Raw genomic sequence first — 9226 nt, 5'->3', positions numbered from 1 at the left:
ATAAAGATAAAAAAATCATCAGGAGATCATCTCCTGATGATTGAGGGAACCCCCCCTCATGAAACAGGCCTGTAGAGATGAAATAGTCTTGTGATTTTTTTCCCACACATACATATATTGCGCTCTACTACGGTATCGAGCACTATTTTTTGGATAACCTTATTAAGACATATATATATATATATATATATATATATATATATATATATATATATATATATCTACATCCTGAAAATATGCAAACAAAACTGTGTTTATATAATTGATACTTCAAACTTGCATAAATAAATATTAAGGAATATAACATAACTTGGCTTCTGAGAGTTTCAAAATGTAATGAATAAAATGATAAAGTTGTTGATAAACAAGCAATTATTTTAATATTTAAATATGGTCATTTTAAATGAATTATTATGATCATTTAAAATCAATTATTTCAAATATGTTTATTTTAATGTGTAATTCTATGGCTGGATGTAATGAGGAGTCAGGAAAAAATACAAATAAAAATACAATTAATTTTGATGTTTTTAGCAAAATATAGTAAACATGTATTTATTTTTATTTTTATTTTTTTATTAATAAATATATTTATATTTTTAGGTAAGATAAACATAATACTACAATTTATCTCTAGTCTGGACGATTTAGTTCTTGTCACCCTGTTGTCCTCCCGTCATGAGAAAAGACTGTCCTCACTCAGGTCCGCATGGAGCTGGAGGGGGGCGTGGCTTCCAGCTCCGGCTGAAAATCGGGAGATTTTCGGGAGAATATTTGTCCCGGGAGGTTTTCGGGAGAGGCGCTGAATTTCGGGAGTCTCCCGGAAAATTCGGGAGGGTTGGCAAGTATGTAGTAACTGGGGCATCGTGCAAAATCGCAGATTCCAACTGTCAGAAAAATGTTATGTAAATTATCAAAAAACTTTCCGTTCTCTAAGTTCCCAATGAACAGACAAGAGGCTGTTTTTGTTGCACCAAGCAAAGGCTTGGAAAATTCCATTGTGTACGATGGGAGGAGACGGGAGGGGGGTTATCTATTGCCATCGAAGACTAGCCCAAGCCCGAGGCATCTTTTTTATATTTGGGAATGTCCTTTGGGAATGTCCGGCCGGCCAGATTGAGAGGCCGCATGTGGCCCCCGGTCCTTAATTTGCCCAGGTCTGGGTTATAGATTTGCTACACTTTGCTGGAACACTGGCTGTAGTCAGTACATCTGGTGTGTTTGTCCCGTGTATTGAATACACACAGTGTGAAGTACATGGTATCTGTTTCCCCGTGACAAATGAACGACAAAGCAGATAAAAAGCACAATTTAAAAGCAGAATTGACAGAATTGATTAGAAAGTGTTTGGTTCCCAGGTCACTTTTTGTTCTGGCTTTACAGAAAATCTGTACATACCATTCAGTCCCTGAGCAAAAAGGTCAACGATGTGGCTTCAAAACTGCAGCATGGAACCTAAAGAGAACTTTTGGGCTGGTACTAACTACTCTACACACTTACTAGGGCTGTGGGTCTTTGGGCACCGCACCATTCTAGGGGGTAACGATTCGATTCAGAATCGAGTCGCAATTCAAATCTCGATTTAAAATCATTACTTTTTTAATACAGTTCTATGACGAACTACATTCCTCCCTAAAATAGGTATGACCAAGTTCTACATTATTTAAAAGAAAACTGGTTTTGTTTGATAAAATGCTACCCAAACATGTAATAAAGTCAAATACAAACAAGGCAACAGGAGAAGTACCCAACACTTCTCTTTTGTAAAGCAGATATAGATCATCTATATCAACAATATGATTTGCCCGAGTGGCTGGACAGGACAGATAAAAAAATAAAAATAAATAAAAATAAAAATCGATGTATTTTTTTTAAAGAACCGTTGCAAATTAAAAACGGCATTAATTCGAAACTTGATTTTTTTTTTATTTAATTTTTTTTTTTAACACACCTAACAGTTACTGTACATGCTGAAGTCTTCCAACACTAGTGTGGAAAGGGGACTCATACGGCCCCATTTGTCGCGATTTACCTGACATATGAAACGTGACGAATCCATTTTAAATGTTGAATAATCCTAAAATGTGTTTTGTGGCGATTCCAGCTTCGACCACCGCGTCAGTTGCTATGTAGAGTGGCGCTTTCCATAATTTTCAGCAGACTGCATTGCAAAACTAATAAACCCCCATCCCCCTCTTCCTGTCAGACAAGATCCACCCAGGAATTGGGGCCAAATGAATCCCATCTCTACTTTAATCATTTTTAAAAATTTTTTTACAATTTCGCCTTTGGATGGATTGGAAATTTTAACTTTTATTTAAAATACTTGTTATGAAAAATATGAAAAATAATCAAATGATTTGCCTTTGAAAACAAGAATTAAGTAGATATTAAAGTTCAATTTGGAACAACTTGGAAGTACACGAGTGAAGGGATCGATACGGCCCCATTCCTTAGTGGATCTGCCGCTATTCATTCTGCCGTGCAGCCTGCTGAAAACAAGGGCCTTGAGTTGGACTCCTGTGCACTAAACGATGACGCTCAGTAGAGGGCCACAAAATTCCCCCTGGGAGGTGAGGGGAGCAATGGGCAGCACCGGTGGCCGCGCCCGGGAATCATTTTTGGTGATTTAACCCAGTGGAGGGGGGCGTGGCCTGCGGGCCTGCCGCAGAACGGGGTGTGCAAGGACCAGCCTCAAAGACAGCGACGGGTGAGTAGATGGCCCAGGTGGGCCTTGTTATCTAATAACCTGTCGCCTTTATTAGCAGCAGCCGGAATGAGACATGCTGTTGGCGACTGGTCTGCAAGAATGTTCATAAATGCTGCCCGGGGGTGGGCTTCCATCTCCTCAGGTTGTCCGGTTTCTTGGGCGCCAAATGTAGAGGTTGCCCTCTAGAGCTGTTATTGCCCTTACCTGAACACTCACCACTTTATTACTTGCATACCTCTGATACATGGCCTTTCCTTTTAACAACACTCAGTAAACGTTTGGGAACTGAGGAGACCAATTTTTGAAACTTTTCAGGTGGAATTCTTTCCCATCCTTGCTTGATGTACAGCTTAAGTTGTTCAACAGTACGGGGGTCTCCGTTGTGGTATTTTAGGCTTAATTTTCAATGGGAGACAGGTCTGGACTACAGGCAGGCCAGTCTAGTACCCGCACTCTTTTACTATGACGCCACGTCGATGAAACACGTGGCTTGGCATTGTCTTGCTGAAATAAGCAGGGGCGTCCATGGTAACGTTGCTTGGATGGCAACATATGTTGCTCCAAAACCTGTATGTACCTTTCAGCATTAATGGTGCCTTCACAGATGTGTAAGTTACCCATGTCTTGGCCACTAATACACCCCCATACCATCACACATGCTGGCTTTTACACTATGCGCCTAGAACAATCCGGATATTTATTTTCCTCTTTGGTCCGGAGGACACGACGTCCACAGTTTCCAAAAACAATTTGAAATGTGGACTCGTCAGACCCCACTTTTACACTTTGCATCAGTCCATCTTGGATGAGCTCGGGCCCAGCGAAGCCGGCGGCGTTTCTGGGTGTTGTTGATAAACGGTAGAGTTTTAACTTGCACTTACAGATGTAGCGACGAACTGTAGTTACTGACAGTGGTTTTCTGAAGTCTTTCTGAGCCCATGTGGTGATATCCTTTACACACTGATGTCTTACCTGAACACTCACCACTTTATTACTTGCATACCTCTGGGATTTTTTTTTTTACATTTTATTATGTTTTTAAATTTTAAATAGTTGTATTATTGTTGTTGTCTTAAGACTATTTTATGTAGGTTTGTTTTAAAAGCACTGAGCTGGATTGCTGTCCAATTTCGTTGTTTCCATGCAATGACAATAAAGGTATTCTGATTCTGATTCTGATTCTGATAGTGGGTTCTTCGGACCACCACACACTGCCAGGAGAGCCCGGAATTCAAGGGCATAACACTGGTTTTATTTTCATCAATGTGCAGAGGCTTTTGCTTTCCAGCAAACTGTCTTTCTCTCCTGCGTCCGCTCAGCAGCGCCTCCAACTCCAACAGCGTGTCTCATGCCGGCTGCTGCTAATAAAGGCGACAGGTGATTAGATAACAAGGCCTCACCTGGGCCATCTACTCACCCGTCGCCATACTTGCCAACCTTGAGACCTCCGATTTTGGGAGGTGGGGGGTGGATGGTGGGGGCGTGGTCAGGGGTGGGGTGGGGCGTGGTTGGGGGCGTGGTTAAGAGTATATTGACAGCTAGAATTCACCAAGTCAAGTATTTCATACATATATATATATATATATATATATATATATATATATATATATATATATATATATATATATATATATATATATATATTTAATTTACATCCTGAAAATATGCAAACAAAACTGTGTTTAGATAATTGATACTTCAAACTTGCATAAATAAATCTTAAGGATATAATATAACTTGGCTTCTGAGAGCTTCAAAATGTAATGAATAAAATGCTAAAGTTGTTGATAAACAAGCAATTATTTTAATAATTAAATATGGTCATTTTAAATGAATTATTATGATCATTTAAAATTAATTATTTCAAATATGTTTATTTTAATTCAATGGCTGGATGTAATAAGGAGTCAGAAAAAATACAAAAAAAAAATACAATTCATTTTGATGTTTTTAGCAAAATATAATAAAAATGTATTTATTTATTTATTTTTTTAAATTAATAAATATATTTATTTTTAGGTAAGATAAACATAATAATACAATTTGTCTCTAGTCTGATTGATTTAGTTCTTGTCACCCTGTTGTCCTCCCGTCCTGAAAAAAGGCTGTCCTCACTCAGGTCCGCATGGAGCTGAAGGGGGCGTGGCCTCCAGCTCCGGCTGAAAATCGGGAGATTTTCGGGAGAATATTTGTCCCGGGAGGTTTTCGGGAGAGGCGCTGAATTTCGTGAGTCTCCCGGAAAATTCGGGAGGGTTGGCAAGTATGCCCGTCGCTGTCTTCGAGGCCGGTCCTGGCACACCCCCGTTCCGCGGCAGGCCCGCAGGCCACGCCCCCCTCCACAAACCCCCGATTCCAACCCTTGATGCTGAGTGCCAAGCAGGGAGGTAATAGGTCCCATTTTTTTATAGTCTTTGGTATGACTCGGCCCGGGGTTTGAACTGACGACCTACAGATCTCAGGGCGGACACTCTAACCACTAGGCCACCGAGTAGATGGCTTGAACCAGGGGTCGGCAACCTTTACCAGTCAAAGAGCCATTTTGACCAGTTTCACAAATTAAAGAAAACAATGGGAGCCACAAAATTATTTTGAAATTTAAAATGAAATAACACTGCATAGAAAGTGTTTTTTCTTGCTTTGTGCTATGTATAAACCAAGAGTCTCAGACACGCAGCCCACACCTTAATATGAAAATTGAATGTTAGTGCGGCCCGCGGGTTTTATATGAATGGCGCGTGACAGCGTCATACTTGTCAACCCTCCCGAGTTTTCCGGCAGACTATGATTGTCAAGGCAACTGTTCTCTTGAACTTGCCGTGATGGTACAGCATTTAGCGCCCACTAAAATCAGCGTGCCGGCCCAGCCACACGTTGTATGGGGCTTCTGCTTGCACACGTAAGTGACAGCAAGGCATACTTGGTCAACAACCACACAGGTTACACTGACGGTGGCTGTATAAAAAACTTTAACACTCTTACTAATAATGCGCCACACTGTGAACCCACATCAAACAAGAATGACAAACACATTCCGGGAGAACATCCGCACCGTAACACAACATAAACACAACAGAACAAATACCCAGAATCCCATGCAGCCCTAACTCTTCACCTCAACCGACGCACAGAGGGGGGGGTTGATGTGTGAGAGAGCAGGGTTGGTGGTAGCATGGGTGTATAATGTAGCCCGGAAGAGTCAGGGCTGCTTGGGATTCTGGGTATTTGTTCTGTTGTGTTTATGTTGTGTTAAGGTGCAGATGTTCTCCCGGAATGTGTTTGTCATTCTTGTTTGGTTTTGTTTCAAAGTGTGGCACATTATTAGTAAGAGTGTTAAAGTTGTTTTAAATGGCCACCGTCAGTGTAACCTGTGTGGCTGTTGACCAAGTATGCCTTGCTGTCACTTACGTGTGCAAGCAGAAGATGCATATAACAAGAGGGTGGGTAGGCACGCTGTTTATATAGATTGTAGAGGGCGCTAAATGCTAGTGATGGGTTGATGAGGCGTCATGAAGCGTTTCGACACATTGCAAAACTGTATTGATACTGTGTCGATACTGTGTCACTAAATACTGACATCTGCTGGACATTAAAAATCCCTACAGGCAACCTATGGACCGACTCAACTGACACTGATTTGATGCCCTAGTACAGGGGTCACCAACCTTTTTGAAACCAAAAACTACTTCTTGGGTACTGATTAATGCGAAGGGCTATCAGTTTGATACACACTTAAATAAATAAATATATTGTCATTTGTAAGTTACACGTAAGTGTGATTTAAACAAGAATAGCTAAATAAATAAATTTATATATAAAAAAAAAAGGGTATTTCTGTCTGTCATTCCGTCGTACATTTTTTTTCCCTTTTACGGAAGGTTTTTTGTAGAGAATAAATGATGAAAAAAACACTTAATTGAACGGTTTAAAAGAGGAGAAAACACGAAAAAAATAAAAATACAATTTTGAAACATAGTTTATCTTCATTTTCGACTCTTTAAAGTTCAAAATTCAACCGACAAAAAGAAGACAAAAACTAGCTAATTTGAATCTTTTTGAAAAAATTTAAAAAATAATTTATGGAACATCATTAGTAATTTTTCCTGATTAAGATACATTTTAGAATTTTGATGACATGTTTTAAATTGGTTAAAATCCAATCTGCACTTTGTTAGAATATTTAACAAATTGGACCAAGCTATATTTCTAACAAAGACAAATCAGTATTTCTTCTAGATTTTCCAGAACAAAAATTTTAAAAGAAATTCAAAATACTTTGAAATAAGATTTAAATTTGATTCTACAGATTTTCTAGATTTGCCAGAATAATTTTTTTTGAATTTTAATCATAGTAAGTTTGAAGAAATATTTCACAAATATTTTTCGTCGAAAAACCAGAAGCTAAAATATTTATTATTCTTTACAATAAAAAAAAAAAAATGTACTTGAACATTGATTTAAATTGTCAGGAAAGAAGAGGAAGAAATTTAAAAGGTAAAAAGGTATATTTGTTTAAAAATCCTAAAATCATTTTTAAGGTTGTATTTTTCTCTAAAATTGTATTTCTAAAAGTAATAAGAAGCAAAGTAAAAAATAAATGAATTTATTTAAACAAGTGAAGACCCATCCATCCATTTTCTACCGCTTATTCCAAGTGAAGACAAAGTCTTTAAAATATTTTTTTGGATTTTCAAATTCTATTTGAGTTTTGTCTCTTTTAGAATTAAAAATGTCGAGCAAAGCGAGACCAGCTTGCTAGTAAATAAATAAAATTTAAAAAATAGAGGCAGCTCACTGGTAAGTGCTGCTCTTTGAGCTATTTTTAGAACAGGCGAGCGGGCGACTGATCTGGTCTTTTCGGGCTACCTGGTGACCGCGGGCACCGCGTTGGTGACCCCTGCCCTAGTATATACAATAATATAAACCAAGTCATTGTATTTCATTTAGGATTATTTCATATCTTCATTTAAATAAAAATATATTTTTTATCTTTTTTAGATACAGTCAATAAATAATGTGAACATGTATCATAACATGGAAATCTAAGAGAACGTGTTGTGGATGATTGTGGACCAGGAATTTTTTTAATTTAATTTTTTTACACATTTTTATAAAAAAAAAAAAAAAAAAGTTTTTCCGACGTATTACATTTTAGACTATTTCTCTTAGTTATTATTTCACCGGCTGTAGAAAAGACACGCTCACAGGGCACAGAGGAGGCGTCAGTGCGGCACAGTTCGCGTATCGGTCACGTGACCAAAACAGCTCATGATCGGTCACGTGACTTTCTAAAAGCGGTACGCGCACCGACACAGGGTTTTGCTCTATGAGCTCGACGCATGCGCCGATGCATCGGTGTTGCCGGACCCATCACTACTAAATGCTGTACCATCATGGCAGGCCCTTATTATTAATGTAAGGGTGAAAATCGGAGAATAATAATCCCGGGAGTTTTCTGCAAGAGGCACTGAAATCCGGAAGTCTCACGGGAAAATCGGGCGGGAGGGAGGGGGGGGGGGGTAGGCAAGGGGCCTGCGGGCCTGTCGCGGAACGGGGTGTGCCAGAACCGGCCTCGAAGACAGCGACGGGTGAGTAGATGGCCCAGGTGGGCCTTGTTATCTAATAACCTGTCGTACCCTGCCCGCGGGCCAACAAACCTGGTGGTCGCAAGAGGATGTTGTTGTCAAGACGACTGGATTTTTAGAACGTATTTCGGATCTGTAACTAGAATACAGCCACACGTGTCTCCTCATGAGCTAAATTTAACTCTGTCTCAGCATGATTCCTTGCTTTTTGTCTGATAATTAGATGTCATCAGTGTTTGAACCTGACATCTTCTTGGTCCTTCAATCCGGATTTCCAACACGTCTGATGATTCCAGCCGGGTGTCTAAAATCAGAAGACAATGGCACCCACATCTCACATTGAGGAGCTGCTTTTTCTTCACCCGGGCTGGGATCTGACGACTGACGGGGAACCGAGGACAAGAGGAAGGAACGCAGATTTCAGTGAGTACGTTTTGAATTACAAACGAAAAATAGCGTGTGACTGAGTGCTACGACGCATAAAAAAGGCGTGTAACTAAGGGTTACGATGCATAGAAAAAGCGTGTGACTAAGGGTTACGACGCAGAGACAAACCCTGTAAATCCTAGGCTCTAACAGGTAAAAAGGCCTAAGAATCAGAAGGACGGCTGAGTCCGCAAAGAACGAAACTTCCGTAAAATTCAACATTGAAAATAAGCCAAATTGAGGACCGAAAATTCTAAAACAGAAGAGGCCACAGAAGGACGCCAGAATCGGAAGGACGGCGGAGTCCGCAAAGAATCAAACTTCCGTAAAATTCAACATTGAAAATAAGCCAAATTTACGACCGAAAATTCAGAGGCCACAGAAGGACGCCGGAGTCCGCGAAAACTGAAACTTCCGTAAAACGAGTGTAAAATGTGTGAACGTGAGAGTAATAGTGGGTTATTGTGGATGCATTAGGCAAGACACCTCCACTGGGGGAAAACCTCCA

The sequence above is a fragment of the Nerophis lumbriciformis genome, linkage group LG09 (genome assembly GCF_033978685.3).
Source record: "Nerophis lumbriciformis linkage group LG09, RoL_Nlum_v2.1, whole genome shotgun sequence".
NCBI lineage: Eukaryota > Metazoa > Chordata > Actinopteri > Syngnathiformes > Syngnathidae > Nerophis > Nerophis lumbriciformis.
Note: the sequence above shows the minus strand (reverse complement) of the source record.